This window comes from Heterodontus francisci, chromosome 3 (genome assembly GCF_036365525.1).
Source record: "Heterodontus francisci isolate sHetFra1 chromosome 3, sHetFra1.hap1, whole genome shotgun sequence".
NCBI lineage: Eukaryota > Metazoa > Chordata > Chondrichthyes > Heterodontiformes > Heterodontidae > Heterodontus > Heterodontus francisci.
In genome coordinates, this window is record NC_090373.1 from 30036381 (window position 1) to 30054916 (window position 18536).

Genomic DNA, 18536 nt, shown 5'->3' on the forward strand with positions numbered 1-18536 from the left:
CACTTGGCCCATCATGTTTGTGCCGGACAAAAAAAGTTCCACCCATTCTAATCTCACCTTCCAGCATTTGGTCCGTAGCCCTGCAGATTACAGCACTTGAGATGCATATCCAGACTTCTTTTGAATGAATTGAGGGTTTGTGCCTCAACTACCCTTTCAGGCAGTGAGTTCCAGACCCCCACCACCCTCTGGGTGAAAAGGGTTTTCTCATCTCCCTTCTAATCTTTCTACCAGTCACTTTAAATCTATGCCCCTTCGTCACTGACCTCTCTGCTAAGGTACATAGGCCCTTCCCCTCCACTCTATCCAGGCCTCCTCCTGAAGTCCCCAGCATCACAGATGCCAGACTTCAGCCAATTCGATTCACTCCGCGTGATATCAAGAAACGACTGAAGGCACTGGATATTGCAAAGGTTATGGGCCCTGACAATATTCTGGCAATAGTACTGAAAACTTGTGCTCCAGAACTAGCCATGCCCCGAGCCAAGCTGTTCCAGTACAGCTACAACACTGGCATCTACCCGGCAATGTGGAAAATTGCCTAGGAATGTCCTGTACACAAAAAGCAGGGCAAGTCTAACCCGGCCAATTACTGTCTCATCAGTCTACTCTTGATCATCGGTAAAGTGATGGAAGGTGTCATCGACAGTGCTATCAAGCAGCACTTGCTGAGCAATAACCTGCTCAGTGAAACTCAGTTTGGGTTCCGCCAGGGCCACTCAGCTTCTGACCTCATTATAGCCTTGGTTCAAACATGGACAAAAGAGCTGAACTCAAGAGGTGAGGTGAGAGTGACTGCCCTTGACATCAAAGCAGCATTTAGTCTTAGAGTCATAGAGTCGTACAGCATAGAAACAGGCCCTTCGGCCCACCGCGTCCATGCCGACCATAATGCCTATTTATACTAATCCCACCTGCCTGCATTAATTCCATATCCCTCTATGCCTTGCTCATTCAAGTACCTGTCCAGATGCGTCTTAAATGTCGCTACTGTTCCTGCCTCCACCACCTCCTCAGGCAGCTCATTCCAGATACCCACTATTCTTTGTGTGAAAAATTTGCCCCTTTGATCTGCTTTAAACCTCCTCCCTCTCACCTTAAATCTATGCCCTCTAGTTTTAGTCACCCCTGCCATCGGAAACAGACTCTGGCTATCTACCCTATCTATGCCTCTCATAATTTTATATACCTCTATCATGTCCCCTCTCAGCCTCCTTCGCTCCAGGGAAAACAGACCCAGCATATCCAATTTCTCTTTCTAACTCAAGCCCTCCAAACCCGGCAACATCCTTGTGAATCTTTTCTGCACCCTCTCTAGCTTAATCACATCTTTCCTGTAGTGTGGCGACCAGAACTGCACACAGTATTCCAAATGCGGCCGAACCAACGTTATGTACAACTGTAACATTACGTCCCAACTCTTGTACTCAATGCCTTGGCCGATGAAGGCAAGCATGCCATACGCCTTCTTCACCACCCTGTCTACCTGTGTTGCCACTTTCAGGGAACTATGTACTTGCACCCCAAGGTCTCTCTGCTCAACAACACTCCCCAGGGCCCTGCCATTCACTGTATATGTCCTGTCCTGGTTTAACTTCCCAAAATGCATCACTTCGCATTTGTCTGCGTTAAATTCCATTTGCCAATCCCTTGCCCACTTTCCCAGTTGATCTATATCCTGTTGTAACCTTAGACTAACCTCTTCACTGTCCACTATACCACCAATTTTGGTGTCATCTGCAAACGTACTAATCATGCCCCCTACATTCACATCCAAGTCATTAATATATATGACAAACAACAGAGGGCCTAGCACCGATCCTTGCGGCACACCACTGGTCACCGGCCTCCAATCTGAAAAACAACCCTCCACCACCACCCTCTGCCTCCTATCACCAAGCCAACTTTATATCCAATTGGCTAGCTCACCCTGGATCCCATGTGTTCGAACCTTCTGGACCAGCCTACCATGCAGGACCTTGTCAAAGGCCTTGCTAAAGTCCATGTAGACAACGTCCATCGCCCTGCCTTCGTCAATCCTCTTGGTCACCTCCTCGAAAAACTCAATCAAATTCGTGAGACATGATTTCCTACGCACAAAGCCATGCTGACTATCCCTAATCAGACCATGCCTTTCCAGATGCATATAAATCCTGTCTCTCAGAATCTCTTCCAATAAATTTCCCACCACTGATGTAAGGCTCACCAGCCTGTAGTTCCCTGGCTTATCTCTGCTGCCCTTCTTAAATAAAGGCACAACATTAGCTATCCTCCAGTCTTCCGGTACCTCACCCGTGGCTAACAATGATACAAAAATCTCTGCCAGGGCCCCAGCAATCTCCTCCCTTGCTTCCCAGAGCATCCTAGGATACACCTGGTCAGGCCCTGGGGATTTATCCACCTTAATGTCCTTCAAAACCTCCAACACCTCCTCCTTTGTAATGTTGATATGCTCCAGGATATCGGTGTTCCCTCCCTTGAACTCACGAGCTTTCATGACCTTCTCCATGGTAAATACAGACGAGAAGGATTCATTTAAGACCTCGCCCATTCCTGTGGCTCCACACATAGATTACTACACTGATCCTTAAGGGGACCTACTATCTCTCTAGCTACCCTTTTACTCTTAATATAATAGAATCTTTTAGGATTCTCCTTTATCTTATCTGCCAGGGAAATCTCATAGCCCCTTTTTGCCCTCCTAATTTCCTGCTTAAGTGTACATCTACATCCCCTCCACTCCTCGAGGGACTCGCTCGATCCTAGCTGCCTATACATGACATATACCTCCTTCTTTGTCCCGACCAGACCCTCAATATCCCTCGTCAACCAAGGTTCCCTAAACTTGCCAGCCTTGCCCTTCCATCTAACAGGAACATGCCAGCCCTGAACTCTTCCTATCTCACTTTTAAAAGCCTCCCACTTGCCAGACGTCCCTTTACCTGTAAACAGCCTCTCCCATTCAACTTTTGAGAGTTCCTGTCTGATGCCATCGAAATTAGCCTTCCTCCAATTTAGGACTTCAACCTGAGGACCAGTCCTATCCTTTTCCATAACTATCTTGAAGCTAATAGAGTTATGGTCACTGGTCCCAAAGTGCTCCCCCACTGACACATCAACCACCTGCCCATCCTCATTTCCTAAGAGGAGGTCGAGTGTAGCCCCTTCTCTAGTAGGGCCATCCACATACTGCTTCAGAAAACGATCCTGGACATACTTAACAAATTCTTCCCCATCTGATCCCTTCGCACTAAGGCAGTCCCAATATTAGGGAAGTTAAAATCACCTACTATTACAACCCTATAATTCCTACACCTATCTGTGATTTCCCTACATATATGCTCCTCCACTTCCCTCTGACTATTGGGGGTCCTGTAGTATAATGTCATCAAAGTGATCACCCCTTTCTTATTTCTAAGTTCTACCCATATGGCCTCGCTGGACATTCCCCCCGGGATATCCTCTCTAAGTACTGCCGTGATGTCCTCCCTAATCAATAGTGCAACTCCCCCTCCTCTCTTACCTCCACCTCTGTCACGCTGGAAGGATCAGTACCCCCGAACATTAAGCTGCCAGTCCTGCCCAACCCTCAACCACGTTTCCGTAATAGCTATAATATCACAATCCCAGGTACCGATCCATGCTCTGAGTTCATCTGCCTTACCTGTAAGGCTTTTTGCAGTAAAGTAAATACAGTTTAGCCTACCAGACCTTCCACGCTCCCTGTCCTGCCCCTGCACGGCCTGCCTACTGGACTTGCTTGCTTTAACCTCTACGTTTGCCTCAACTATCTCATCTGAGAGACTACTACTTTGGGTCCCACCTCCCTGCAAGACTAGTTTAAACCCTCCCGAGTAGTACTAGCAAACCTCCCCACAAGGATATTGGTCCCCCTCCAGTTTAGATGCAACCCGTCCTTCTTATACAGGTCACCTCTACACCAGAAGAGATCCCAATGATCCAAATAGCTGAAGCCCTCCCTCCTACACCAGCTCTTCAGCCACGCATTCATTTGCCTTACCCTCCTATTCCTCCCTTCACTAGCACATGGTAATCCTGAGATTGCAACCCGAGAAGAAAGAACAACACAGCACAGGAACAGGCCATTCGGCCCTCCAAGCCTGCGCCGATCTTGATGCCTGCCTAAACTAAAACCTTCTGCATTCCGGGGACCATATCCCTCTATTCCCATCCTATTCATGTATTTGTCAAGATGCCTCTTAAATGTCGCTATCGTACCTGCTTCCACCACCTCCCCCGGCAGCAAGTTCCAGGCACTCACCACCCTCTGTGTAAAGAACTTGCCTCGCACATCCCCTCTAAACTTTGCCCCTCGCACCTTAAACCTATGTCCCCTAGAAACTGACTCTACCACCCTGGGAAAAAGCTTCTGACTATCCACTCTGTCCATGCCGCTCATAACTTTGTAAACCTCTATCATGCCCCACTCCACCTCCATCGTTCCAGTGAAAACATTCCGAGTTTATCCAACCTCTTCTCATAGCAAATACCCTCCAGACCAGGCAACATCCTGGTAAACCTCCTCTGTACCCTCTCCAAAGCCTCCACGTCCTTCTGGTAGTGTGGCAACCAGAATTGCACGCAATATTCTACGTGTGGCCTAACTAAGGTTTTGTACAGCTGCAGCATGACTTGCCAATTTTTATACTCTATGCCCCGACCGATGAAGGCAAGCATGCCGTATGCCTTCTTGACTACCTTATCCACCCGCATTGCCACTTTCAGTGACCTGTGGACATGTACGCCCAGATCTCTCTGCCTGTCAATACTCCTAAGGGTTCTGCCATTTACTGTATACTTCCCACCTGCATTCGATCTTCCAAAATGCATTACCTCACATATGTCCGGATTAAACTCCATCTGCCATTTCTCCGCCCATGTCTCCAACCGATCTATATCCTGCTATATCCTCTGACAATCCTCATCACTATCTGCAACTCCACCAACCTTTGTGTCGTCCGCAAACTTACTAATCAGACCAGCTACATTTTCCTCCAAATTATTTATATATACTACAAACAGCAAAGGTCCCAGCACTGATCCCTGCGGAACACCACTAGTCACAGACCTCCATTCAGAAAAGCACCCTTCCACTGCTACCCTCTGTCTTCTATGACCGAGCCAGTTCTGAATCCATCTTGCCATTTCAGCTGAGCGGTCAATTTCAGTAAGTTGCAAGTTAATCCCTTTTTTGTTTCGGAGGACCGGGGACTGCTGGGTAGGGGAAAACTATTTATTTGGGCAGTGGCAGTACCCGAGACACTACACGTGTAGTGTCTCCCACCCACCCTCCTCCTCTAACCAAAAAAAAAAGGACTCTAGTGTGTTGATAAGGTAAGCTTTTTATTTAAAAAGTTCAGTCCGTCGGATTGCTAAGCGAACAAGTTTTGACTTTTTTTTTCGTTTGGTTTTTCAGTAGATTTATTGGGAATCTAGAATAGTGGGAATGGAGGTAAAGGCAGTTGTATGTTCCTCCTGCAGAATGTGGGAGGTAAAGGTCGCCAAGAGTGTCCCTGCTGACTGCATCTGCGGGAAGTGCACCCAACTCCAGCTCCTCGCAGACCGCGTTAGGGAACTGGAGCTGGAGCTGGATGAACTTCGGATCATTCGGGAGGCGGAGGGGATTATTGACAGGAGTTATAGGGAGGCAGTCACACCTCAGGTAAAAGAAGTAGGTAGATGGGTTACCGTCAGGGGAAGGAAAGGGAACCAGCAGGCAGTGCAGGGATCCCCTGTGGCCGTTTCCCTCAACAACAGGTATACCGTTTTGGATACTGTTGGGGGGGACGACTTACCAGGGGTAAGCAATGGGGTACAGGTATCTGGCACAGAGTCTGTCCCTGTTGCTCAGAAGGGAAAAGGGAAGAGGAGCAGAGCATTAGTCATTGGGGACTCCATAGTTAGGGGAACAGATAGGAGGTTCTGTGGGAACGAGAGAGACTCACGGTTGGTGTGTTGCCTCCCAGGTGCCAGGGTACGTGATGTCTCCGATCGTGTTTTTGGGATCCTTAAGGGGGAGGGGGAGCACCCCCAAGTCGTGGTCCACATAGGCACCAACGACATAGGTAGGAAGAGAGATGGGGATTTAAGGCAGAAATTCAGGGAGCTAGGGTGGAAGCTTAGAGCGAGAACAACCAGAGTTGTTATCTCTGGGTTGTTGCCTGTGCCACGTGCTAGCGAAGAGAGGAATAGGGAGAGAGAGGAGTTGAACACGTGGCTGCAGGGATGGTGTAGGAGGGAGGGTTTTGATTTCCTGGATAATTGGGGCTCTTTCTGGGGTAGGTGGGACCTCTACAAACAGGATGGTCTTCACCTGAACCAGAGGGGTACCAATATCCTGAGGGGGAGATTTGTTAGTGCTCTTCGGGGGGGTTTAAACTAAATCAGCAGGGGAATGGGAACCTAAATTGTAGTTCCAGTGTACAGGCTGTTGAGAGTAGTGAGGTAGGGGATAAGGTTACAGGGACGCAAGAGGGCACTGGCAAGCAAGAACTTGGTTTAAAGTGTGTCTACTTCAACGCCAGGAGCATCCGGAATAAGGTGGGTGAGCTTGCAGCATGGGTTGGTACCTGGGATCCTGATGTTGTGGCCATTTCAGAGACATGGGTAGAGCAGGGGCAGGAATGGATGTTGCAGGTTCCGGGATTTAGATGTTTCAGAAAGAACAGAGAAGAGGGTAAAAGAGGGGGGGGTGTGGCATTGTTAATCAAGGAGAGTATTACAGCGGCAGAAAGGACGTTTGAGGACTCGTCTACTGAGGTAGTATGGGCCGAGGTTAGAAACAGGAGAGGAGAGGTCACCCTGTTGGGAGTTTTCTATAGACCTCCGAATAGTTCCAGAGATGTAGAGGAAAGGATAGCGAAGATGATTCTCGTCAGGAGCGAGAGTAACAGGGTAGTGGTTATGGGGGACTTTAACTTTCCAAATATTGACTGGAAATACTATAGTTCGAGTACTTTAGATGGGTCTGTTTTTGTCCAGTGTGTGCAGGAGGGTTTTCTGACACAGTATGTGGACAGGCCAACCAGGGGCGATGCCACATTGGATTTGGTACTGGGTAATGAACCCGGCCAGGTGTTCGATTTAGATGTAGGTGAGCACTTTGGCGATAGTGATCACAATTCGGTTAGGTTTACCTTAGCGATGGGCAGGGACAGGTATATACCGCAGGGCAAGAATTATAGCTGGGGGAAAGGAAATTATGACGCGATTAGGCAAGATTTAGGATGTGTAGGATGGGGAAGGAAACTGCAGGGGATGGGCACAAACGAAATGTGGAGCTTATTCAAGGAGCAGCTAATGCGTGTCCTTGATAAGTATGTACCTGTCAGGCAGGGAGGAAGTTGTCGAGCGAGGGAGCCGTGGTTTACTCAAGAAGTTGAAGCGCTTGTCAAGAGGAAGAGGGCGGCTTATGTTAGGATGAGACGTGAAGGCTCAGTTAGGGCGCTTGAGAGTTACAAGCTAGCCAGGAAGGATCTAAAGGGAGGGCTAAGAAGAGCAAGGAGAGGACACGAGAAGTCATTGGCGGATAGGATCAAAGAAAACCCTAAGGCTTTCTATAGGTATATCAGGAATAAACGAATGATAAGAGTTAGAACAGGGCCAATCAAGGATAGTAGTGGGAAGTTGTGTGCGGAATCAGAGGAGATAGGGGAAGCGTTAAATGAATATTTTTCGTCAGTATTTACAGTAGAAAAAGAAAATGTTGTCGAGGAGATTACTGAGATACAGCCTACTAGGCTAGATGGGATTGAGATTCACAAGGAGGAGGTGTTAGCAATTTTGGAAAGAGTGAAAATAGATAAGTCCCCTGGGCCAGATGGGATTTATCCTAGGATTCTCTGGGAAGCCAGGGAGGAGATTGCAGAGCCGTTGTTGTTGATCTTTAAGTCGTCATTGTCGACAGGAGTAGTGCCGGAGGACTGGAGGATAGCAAATGTTGTCCCCTTGTTCAAGAAGGGGAGTAGAGACAGCCCTGGTAATTATAGACCTGTGAGCCTTACTTCGGTTGTGGGTAAAATGTTGGAAAAGGTTATAAGAGACAGGATTTATGATCATCTTGAAAAGAATAAGTTCATTTGCGATAGTCAGCACGGTTTTGTGAAAGGTAGGTCGTGCCTCACAAACCTTATTGAGTTTTTCGAGAAGGTGACCAAACAGGTGGATGAGGGTAAAGCCGTGGATGTGGTGTATATGGATTTCAGTAAGGCGTTTGATAAGGTTCCCCACGGTAGGCTATTGCAGAAAATACGGAAGTATGGGGTTGAAGGTGATTTAGAGCTTTGGATCAGAAATTGGCTAGCTGAAAGAAGACAGAGGGTGGTGGTTGATGGCAAATGTTCATCCTGGAGTTTAGTTACTAGTGGTGTACCGCAAGGTTCTGTTTTGGGGCCACTGCTGTTTGTCATTTTTATAAACGACCTGGATGAGGGTGTAGAAGGGTGGGTTAGTAAATTTGCGGATGACATGAAGGTCGGTGGAGTTGTGGATAGTGTCGAAGGGTGTTGTAGGGTACAGAGGGACATAGATAGGCTGCAGAGCTGGGCTGAGAGATGGCAAATGGAGTTTAATGCGGAGAAGTGTGAGGTGATTCACTTTGGAAGGAGTAACAGCAATGCAGAGTACTGGGCTAATGGGAAGATTCTTGGTAGTGTAGATGAGCAGAGAGATCTTGGTATCCAGGTACATAGATCCCTGAAAGTTGCTACCCAGGTTAATAGGGCTGTTAAGAAGGCATATGGTGTGTTGGCCTTTATTGGTAGGGGGATCGAGTTTCGGAGCCACGGGGTCATGATGCAGCTGTACAAAACTCTGGTGAGGCCGCACCTGGAGTATTGCGTGCAATTCTGGTCACCGCATTATAGGAAGGATGTCGAAGCTTTGGAAAGGGTGCAGAGGAGATTTACTAGGATGTTGCCTGGTATGGAAGGAAGGTCTTACGAGGAAAGGCTGAGGGACTTGGGGTTGTTTTCGTTAGAGAGAAGGAGGAGGAGAGGTGACTTAATAGAGACATACAAGATAATCAGAGGGTTAGATAGGGTGGATAGTGAGAGTCTTTTTCCTCGGATGAGGATGGCAAACACGAGGGGACATAGCTTTAAGTTGAGGGGTGAAAGATATAGGACAGATGTCAGAGGTAGTTTCTTTACGCAGAGAGTAGTAGGGGCGTGGAACGCCCTGCCTGCAACAGTAGTAGACTCGCCAACTTTAAGGGCATTTAAGTGGTCATTGGATAGACATATGGATGTAAATGGAATAGTGTAGGTCAGATGATCGGCGCAACATCGAGGGCCGAAGGGCCTGTACTGCGCTGTAATATTCTAAAAAAAAAAATAAAAAGCCTTGGGATTCTCCTTAATCCTGTTTGCCAATGACTTTTCATGACCCCTTTTAGCCCTCCTGACTCCTTGCTTAAGTTCCTTCCTACTTTCTTTATATTCCTCAAGGGCTTTGTCTGTTCCCAGCCTTCTAGCCCTTATGAATGCTTTCTTTTTTTTTGGCTAGGCTCACAATATCCCTCGTTATCCAAGGTTCCCGAAACTTGCCAAACTTATCTTTCTTCCTCACAGGAACATGCCAGTCCTAGATTCTAATCAACTGACGTTTGAAAGACTCCCACATTTCAGATGTTGATTTACCCTTAAACAGCCGCCCCCAATCTAAATTCTTTAGTTCCTGCCTAATATTGTTATAATTAGCCTTCCCCCAATTTAGCACCTTCACCCGAGCACTACTCTTATCCTTATCCACAAGTACCTTAAAGCTTACAGAATTATGGTCACTGTTCCCGAAATGCTGCCCTACTGAGACTTCGACCACTTGGCCAGGCTCATTCCCCAATACCAGGTCCAGTATGGCCCCTTCCCTAGTTGGACTATCTACATATTGTTTCAAGAAGCCCTCCTGGATGCTCCTTGCAAATTCTGCCCCCTCCAAGCCCCTAGCACTAAATGAGTCCCAGTCAATATAGGGGAAGTTAAAATCACCCACCACTACAACCCTGTTACCTTTACATCTTTCCAAAATTTGTCTACATATCTGCTCTTCTACCTCCCGCTGGCTGTTGGGAGGCCTGTAGTAAACCCCCAACATCGTGACTGCACCCTTCCTATTCCTGAGCTCCACCCATATTGCCTCGCTGCATGACCCCTCCCAGGTATCCTCCCGCAGTACAGCTGTGATATCCTCCTTAACCAGTAATGCAACTCCCCCACCCCTTTTACATCCCCTTCTATCCCACCTGAAGCTTCTAAATCCTGGAACATTTAGCTGCCAATCCTGTCCTTCCCTCAACCAATTCTCTGTAATAGCAACAACATCATATTTCCAAGTACTAATCCAAGCTCTAAGTTCATCTGCCTTACCTGTTATACTTTTTGCATTGAAACAAATGCACTTCAGACCACCAGTTCTGCTGTGCTCAGCAACATCTCCCTGCTTGCTCTTCCTCTTAGTCTTACTGGCCTTATTTACTAGTTCCCCCTCATTTATTTCACCTGCTGTCCTACTGCTCTGGTTCCCACCCCCCTGCCACACTAGTTTAAACCCTCCCGGGTGACGCTAGCAAACCTCGCAGCCAGGATATTTGTGCCCCTCCAGTTTAGATGCAACCTGTCCTTCTTGTACAGGTCCCACCTGTCCCGTAAGAGATCCCAATGATCCAGATATCTGAAACCCTCCCTCCTACACCAGCTGTTCAGCCACGTGTTTACCTGCACTATCTTCCTATTTATAGCACGTGGTACAGGGAGTAATCCCGAGATTACAACCCTGGAGATCCTGGCTTTTAACTTTCTACCTAACTCCCTAAACTCCCCCTGCAGGATCTCATCACTATTCCTGCCTATGTCATTGGTACCGATGTGTACCACAACCTCTGGCTGTTCACCCTCCCCCTTCAGAATGCCCCCTGTCTATTCAGAGACATCCTTGACCCTGACACCACGGAGGCAACATACCATCCTGGAGTCTCTTTCACGTCCACAGAAGCGCCCTGACTATAGAGTCCCCTCGGTTCCACTGCTCTGCCTGCTGCTGTTGTTTTCCCCTGATAGGCCATCCCCCCCAACAGTATCCAAAACGGTATACTTGTTAGAGAGGGGGATAGCCACAGGGGATTCCTGCACTGACTGCCTGCCCCTTCTAGCAGTCACCCATCTATCTGCCTGCACCTTGGGTGTAACCACTTCTCTAAAACTCCTGTCTATGACGTTTTCTGCCACCTGTATGCTCCTAAGTGCATCCAGTTGCTGCTCCAACCGATCCATGCGGTCTGTGAGGAGCTGCAGTTGGGTACACTTCCTGCAGATGTAGTCGTCCGGAACGCTGGAAGTGTCACGGACTTCCCACATCTCACAGGTGAAGCACTTTACCCCTCTAACTGTCATTTCTAGCACTAATTAATAAATTAATTTAAAATAAATAAATACTTATTAAATCCTTACTAAATTATGCTACAATTAACTATTTGGTCCCTAGTGCTAGATCTTTACTATAAATATTAAATGCTAACTAAATACAGTAATCTCCTCCCTCTATTTTAGTTACTCTACTTATTAATTAGGGGTTTTAATCAATTTTTATCAGTGTTTTATTTTCAAATTCAGTAATGATTCCCTACCAGCCAATCAGGTCACAGCTTTCCTGTCACTTCGCTTTCATTTTTTTTCATTTTATTTATCAGAGGTACGTTTTTTATACTTACAGGTCTGGAACTCCGCCCTCCAAGTCTTCTCCCTGGATGTAGGCCGCGAATCCCAGAGGTAAGTTTTTTATGCTTACAGGTCTGGAACTCCGCCCTCCAAGTTTTCTCCCTGGATGTAGGCCGCGAATCCCCGAGGTAAGTTTTTTATGCTTACAGGTCTGGAACTCCGCCCTCCAAGTCTTCTCCCTGGATGTAGGCCGCGAATCCCCGAGGTAAGCTTTTTATACTTACAGGTCTGATACTCCGCCCTCTGAGTCTTCTCCTTGGATGTAGGCCGCAAATCCCCGAGGTAAGTTTTTTATACTTACAGGTCTGGAACTCCACCCTCTGAGTCTTCTTCCTAGAGGTCCTGCTTTTTAATCCTCTGCCTAACTCCCTATATTCTGTTTGCAGGACCTCATCTCTCTTCCTGCCTATGTTATTAGTACCAATATGGACCACGACCTCTGGCTGCTCACCCTCCCCTTTCGGAATGTCCTGCAGCCGCTCCGAGACATCCTTGACCCTAGCACCAGGGAGGCAACATACCATCCTGGAGTCTTGTTTGTGGCCACAGAAACGCCTTTCTGCACCTCTTAAGATAGAATCCCCTATCACTATAGCTCTTCCACCCCTTTTCCTCCCCTGCTGTGCAGCAGAGCCCTCCGTGGTGCCACAAACTTGCCTGTTGCTGCTTTCCCCTGGGAGTTCATCTCCCCCCCCCCCACAGTATCCAAAGCGGTATATCTGTTTGAGAGGGGGATGGCCACAGGGGACTCCTGCACTACCTGCCTGTGCCTACTACTCCATCTGGTGGTCACCCATCTCTTTTCTGCCTGTGCATCCATTAACTGCGGTGTGACCACCTCGCTAAACATGCTATCCACGATGTTCTCAGCATCGCGGATGCTCCACAGTAAATCCACCCGCAGCTCCTGCTCCGTAATTTGTCCATGATTTCCCACATAGCGCAGGGGTAGCATATCACAGGGCTGGGCTCTCCTGCCATGACTTCCCCTGAGGTTAATTAGTTACTCACCGAATTAAAAAATACTAATTACACTAGAGGCCTTGTTCTACCCACTCCAATCTAAAGTCCTCAAAAAAAAACATTTAGTAGTACTCACCTTATCACCAGAGGTTTTTTTTTCAACAAAAAAAACTTTCCCCTTATTTTTTTAAAGATATTTAAATACACTAACAGCTGCTACTCACCAACCAATCACCTTGCAGCTCTCCTCTGACGTCTCTGTTGGCTTTTTTTTCCAAAACTTCGTCACGCTGGAAGAGGTTCGACTGCTCTCCGCTCCCGGAAGGTAAGAGACTGGGCCTCGATCCTCGGGGTCGATTTATAGGCTCCGCTCTCGGCGTTCTCCCCACAGGTCCGCTCCGCTCCAGGAAGGTAAGAGCTGACCGAGTATGGCATCAAGGAGCTCTAGCAAAAATGAACTCAATGGGAATCAGGAGGAAAACTCTCCACTGGTTGGGGTCGTACCTAGCGCAAATGAAGATGGTTGTGGTTGTTGGAGGTCAATCATCTGAGCTCCAGGACATCACTGCAGGAGTTCCTCAGGGTAGTGTCCTAGGCCCAACCATCTTCAGCTGCTTCATCAATGACCTTCCTTCAATCATAAGGTCAGAAGTGGGATGTTCACTGATGATTGCACAATGTTCAGCACCATTCACAACTCCTCAGGTACTGAAGCAGTCCGTGTAGAAATGCAGCAAGACCTGGACAATATCCAGGCTTGGGCTGATAGGTGGCAAGTAACATTTGTGCCACACAAGTGCCAGACAATGACCATCTGCAACAAGAGAGAATCTAAACATCACCCCATGACATTCAATGACATTACCATTGCTGAATCCCCCACTATCAACATCCTAGGAGTTACCATTGACCAGAAACTGAACTGGAGTAGCCATATAAATACCGTGGCTACAAGAGCAGGTCAGAAGTTAGGAATCCTGTGGCGAGTAACTCACCTCCTGACTCCACAATGCCTGTCCACCATCTACAAGGCACAAGTCAGGAGTGTGATGGAATACTCTCCACTTGCCTGGATGAGTGCAGCTCCAACAACACTCAAGAAGCTCAACAACATCCAGGGCGAAGCAGCCCGCTTAATTGGCACCCCATCCACCACCTTCAACATTCACTTCCTTCACCACTGACACACAGTGACAGCAGTGTGTACCATCTATAAGATGCACAGCAGCAACACACCAAGGCTCCTTCAACAGCACCGTCCAAATCCGCGACCTCTACCACCTAGAAGAACAAGGGCAGCAGAGGCTTGGGAACACAACCACTTGCAAGTTCCCCTGCAAGTCACACACCATCCTGACTTGGAACTATATTGCCGTTCCTTCACTGTCACTGGGTCAAAATCCTAGAACTCCCTTCCGAACAGCACTGTTGGTGTTTCTACACCCCAAGGACTGCAGCGGTTCAAGAAGGCAGCTCATCACCACTTTCTTAAGGGCAATTAGGGATAAGCAATAAATGCTGGCCTAGCCAGCGATGCCCACATCCCATGAATGAATTAAACAAAAAGGCCCCTCAAAATGTTATAGATTTCAATCAGATCTCCTCTCAGCCTTCTCTGTTCCAAGGAGAACAACCACAGCCTATCCAATCTTTCATAACTGCATTTTTCCAGTTCCGGCAACATCCTCTTAAATCTCCTTTGTAGCCTCTCTAGTGCTATTACATCCTTTCTGTAATGAGGTGACCAGAACTGCACACAATACTCAAGTTGTGGCCTAACCAATGATTCATACAGTTCCAGCATAACCTCCTTGCTCTTGTATTCTATACCTCAGCTAATAGAGGAAAGGATTCCATATGCCTTCTCAACCACCTTATCGACCTGTCCTGCTACCTTCAGGGATCAGTGGACATTCACTTCAAGGTCCCTCACTTCTTCTACACTTCTTCGTATTTTCCCATTGACCATGTATTCCTTTGCCTTGTTTGACCTCCCCAAATGCATCACCTCACACTTCTCAAGGTTGAATTCCATTTGCCACTTTTCTGCTCATCTGACCAGACCACCAATATCTTCCTGCAGCCTACAGCTATCCTCCTCACTATCTACCACACGGCCAATCTTTGTGTTGTCTGCAAACTTCTTGATCATGCCCCCCACATTTACATCCAGATCATTAATATATACCACAAAAAGCAGGGGACACAGTACTGAGCCCTCCAGTCATAAAAACACCCGTCAACAATTATCCTTTGTTTCCTGCTACTGAGCCAATTTTGTATCGACCTTGCTGCATTTCACTGGATCCCATGGGATTTTATTTTTTTAACCAGTCTGCCATGTTGGCCTTGTCAAAAGCCTTGCTAAAATCCATGTTGCACTACCCTACTTCTTCAAAACATTCGATCAAGTTGGTCAGACGAGATCTTCCCTTAACAAATCCATGCTGACTATCCTTGATTAATCTGCGCCTTTCTAAGTGACAGTTTATCTTGTCTCTCAGAATAGATTCCAACAATTTGCCCACTACTGAGGTTATACTGACTGGCCTGTAATTATTCGGTCTATCCCTCGCTCCCTTTTTAGCAGAGGTACAATGCTAGCAGTTCTCCAATCCTCCGGCACGATTCCTGTATCTAGTGAGGACTGGAAAATGATGGTCAGACCATCTGCTATTTCCTCTCTTGCTTCTTTTAACAGTCTAGTTGGGTGGGATTATCAAGGAATGTGGAGCAAAGGTGAGCAAGTGGACTTGAGGTATAGATCAGCCATGATCTTTTTGAATTGCATAACAGGCTCGAAGAGGGTCTGTTTCAATGTGCAGTTCACTGCCAGTCAAAACCCCTCTTTCTCCCATCTAAATGCAATTTCAGTGCTGCCTATCTTGGAACTTCTGTATCTTACATGAAAAAAACACCTGTAAACTTAGGTAAGAATAGAAATGATATTGGATGCTCTATAAGAACATGAAAGACAAAGGGTGAATTGAGGCATCACCAAACTAGCAAGTTCTGAAGAAGGGTCACTGACCCGAAACGTTAACTCTGCTTCTCTTTCCACAGATGCTGCCAGACCTGCTGAGTGAATCCAGCATTTCTTGTTTTTGTTGTAGCAAGTTTTAATGTTTGGAAATGGTACCAGTTATATAGAATTTCATAGAATGTACAGCACAGAAACAAATCATTCAGTGCAAACAGTCAATGTTGTCGTTCCAGCTACATGTGAGCATTCTCTCACAACTGCTTCATTTAACCCTATCAGCATATTCCTTTCTCCCTCTTTACTTATTCAGCATTCACTTATATGCATGAGTGTTACCAGTACTGCTGTTCGTTATTGATGTAATTTCAGTGAGTTACTATTAGTTACTGGTAGAATCAATGTTCCTCCCCACTGCCACACCGGGCTCAGTTTCCACCCTCCACATCTCCCCTCCCTCTGTTTTACCTTTACTCCCTCACTCCCTGGTTTCCTCCAAACCCCCCAACTAATTTTCCATTTCCTTCCCCCACAGCTGATTTCCTCTTCCTGCACATTTTTGACCTCCTGGTTCTTGGAACTTCTCACACAACAGCTGCCAGTGTGAACCCATGAGGAATGATACTCAACTACAAGGAACCCAGCCTTTAAAAGCTAAATGCAATTAACATTTGCAGATGTCAGGTGGTCAGGCATTATATGGTCAGAGTGTCACATCAACAAACATCCAGGAATGCCTCCAAATAGAGTTGGCAACCCTACTCATAGCTCAAACTGGCTGGGTTTGCATTCTGGAAAGCATTTTAATATCTTTTGCAGAAAAAGCAACACGAGACACATCCTTTTCAGGACATAAGTCCAAGTAGTTGTTGGGTTTAGTTTTATTTTTATTAGTTGTGTTGTAGGGAGTTCTGGAGAAAGTATTAGACTCCAGTAAAGGTTAACTAACAACTCTATTATTATATACACTCTCCGCAAGCCACCTAAGTGAGCATCCTTAGTGCTGCAATACCTTCTTCTTCCCAAGCCTAACTCATGTGACTATTGCATCATCAGTCATACAGTGGGAGGGGTCTCTCTCACTGTCTTCAGTATTAACCCTTTACCACCTTATAATACATCTCCGCAACGCCCCCCAAGTCTTTAACAAATATTTTTCTAAACATATATACATTTATGACTTCTCTACTATTCTCTCTCCCCACAAGTCTCTGACTTTACAGATTCACTCTCATCAGAGGTTTGACAACTTTCCCCGATCTGGTTGTAATCTGTCTGGGATGATCAGTAGGCTTCGGAGGAAGTCTGGGTTGCTGACTCGGTTTTTTGTTTCTATGGGTTGTAGCATTACGTTTGGGTTTGTTCATCTTCATCGGGATCTGGCAGATGGATTACTGACTGTTGCAGAATAGGGATGATATTCCTCTGATTCCTTCATATGTTCCCTTCATTCGTTTGTATAACATATGATCGCTGTTAGTCCTCATGTTTATGGATTACTGTATTCCCGTTCCAGGTCACGTATCCAAACTTTTTGACCATTGTTTAATTTAGGTAAGCTTCTCACTCAAAATCTCCTATTGTAATTCCGGGTTTGTTTCCTTTTGTAGGATTCTTCTCTTTCTCGAACTTTCTCGTAGTCTGAGTCTTCATTCCAGGCAATACTGGAAGCTGTGTTCTTAACTTCCTTCCCATTAGTAATTCTGCTGGTGATAATCCAGACAGCAGTGACCTGAACGATAAACTAGGAATGAGATAGGAAGATCTTCAACAACAAAAACAGAAAGTGCTGGAAATACTCAGCAGGTCTGGCAGCATCTGTGGAGAGAGAAGCAGAGTTAATGTTTCAGGCCAGTGGCCTTTCATCAGAAGATCTTCATTTTTCTTCAGTAAAGATTTTATGGTTCTTACACCTTGTTCTCACCATTGGACTGTAGATACCTTGGTGAGCTTGTAAGATGCTGAAAGCCCATCTTCAGGGCAAACTGGGTAAAACATTTTTATTTATTTAGAGATACAGCACTGAAACAGGCCCTTCGGCCCACTGAGTCTGTGCCGACCATCAACCACCCATTTATACTAATCCTACATTAATCCCATATTCCTACCCCATCCCCACCTTCCCTCAATTCCCCTACCACCTACCTATACTAGGGGCAATTTATAATGGCCAATTTACCTATCAACCTGCAAGTCTTCGGCTGTGGGAGGAAACCGGAGCACCCGGAGAAAACCCACGCAGACACAGGGAGAACTTGCAAACTCCACACAGACAGTACCCAGAATTGAACCCGGGTCGCTGGAGCTGTGAGGCTGTGGTGCTAACCACTGCGCCACTGTGCTGCTCGTGAACTATGGTCCATTGTCTGATAATATTTCATCTGGAATCCCATGTGTCGTAAGGATTCTGTTAATTACTTTGGTGGTCAAAGAATGTAATCGTAGGATTTCTAGTCACCTGGAAAGGTAGTCGATAATGATGATGTATGATTTCCAACCAAACATGAATCAATCCATGCCTAGCCTTTGCCAAGGTCTAGTTGGAAATTGGGTAGTCCACAGTGGTTCTGTATCACGCATGCCTTACAATTGTTGATCATGGTCTCAATATCCTTAGATATCCCAGGCCACCATACCGAAGATTGTGCCCTCGCTCTGCGCTTGGTTATATCCAAATAGCCTTGGTGTAATCGATTTAAGATATTGGATCTCATTGAAGTAGGAATAACAATTCTGTCGTTGTAAACTAATAACGCATCAATTGTGGTAAAATATCTCAAATAGTCGTTTGGTAGTACAGAATTTGAGTATTGCTGAAAATAGAGACATTTGTTGAAATTTTTTGTCTTACGAACATAAAA

General features: G+C 46.5%; 1 long non-coding RNA gene across 1 annotated transcript in view; it reads left to right on the plus strand.

Annotated features, from left to right (window-relative positions):
- Positions 1–18536, plus strand: part of LOC137355513 (uncharacterized) — a 78173-nt gene that overhangs the window by 18991 nt on the left and 40646 nt on the right. The window contains exon 2 of the long non-coding RNA XR_010970934.1: positions 11728–11783. This is a non-coding gene — a long non-coding RNA (uncharacterized lncRNA). The remainder of the gene's footprint in view (positions 1–11727; positions 11784–18536) is intronic.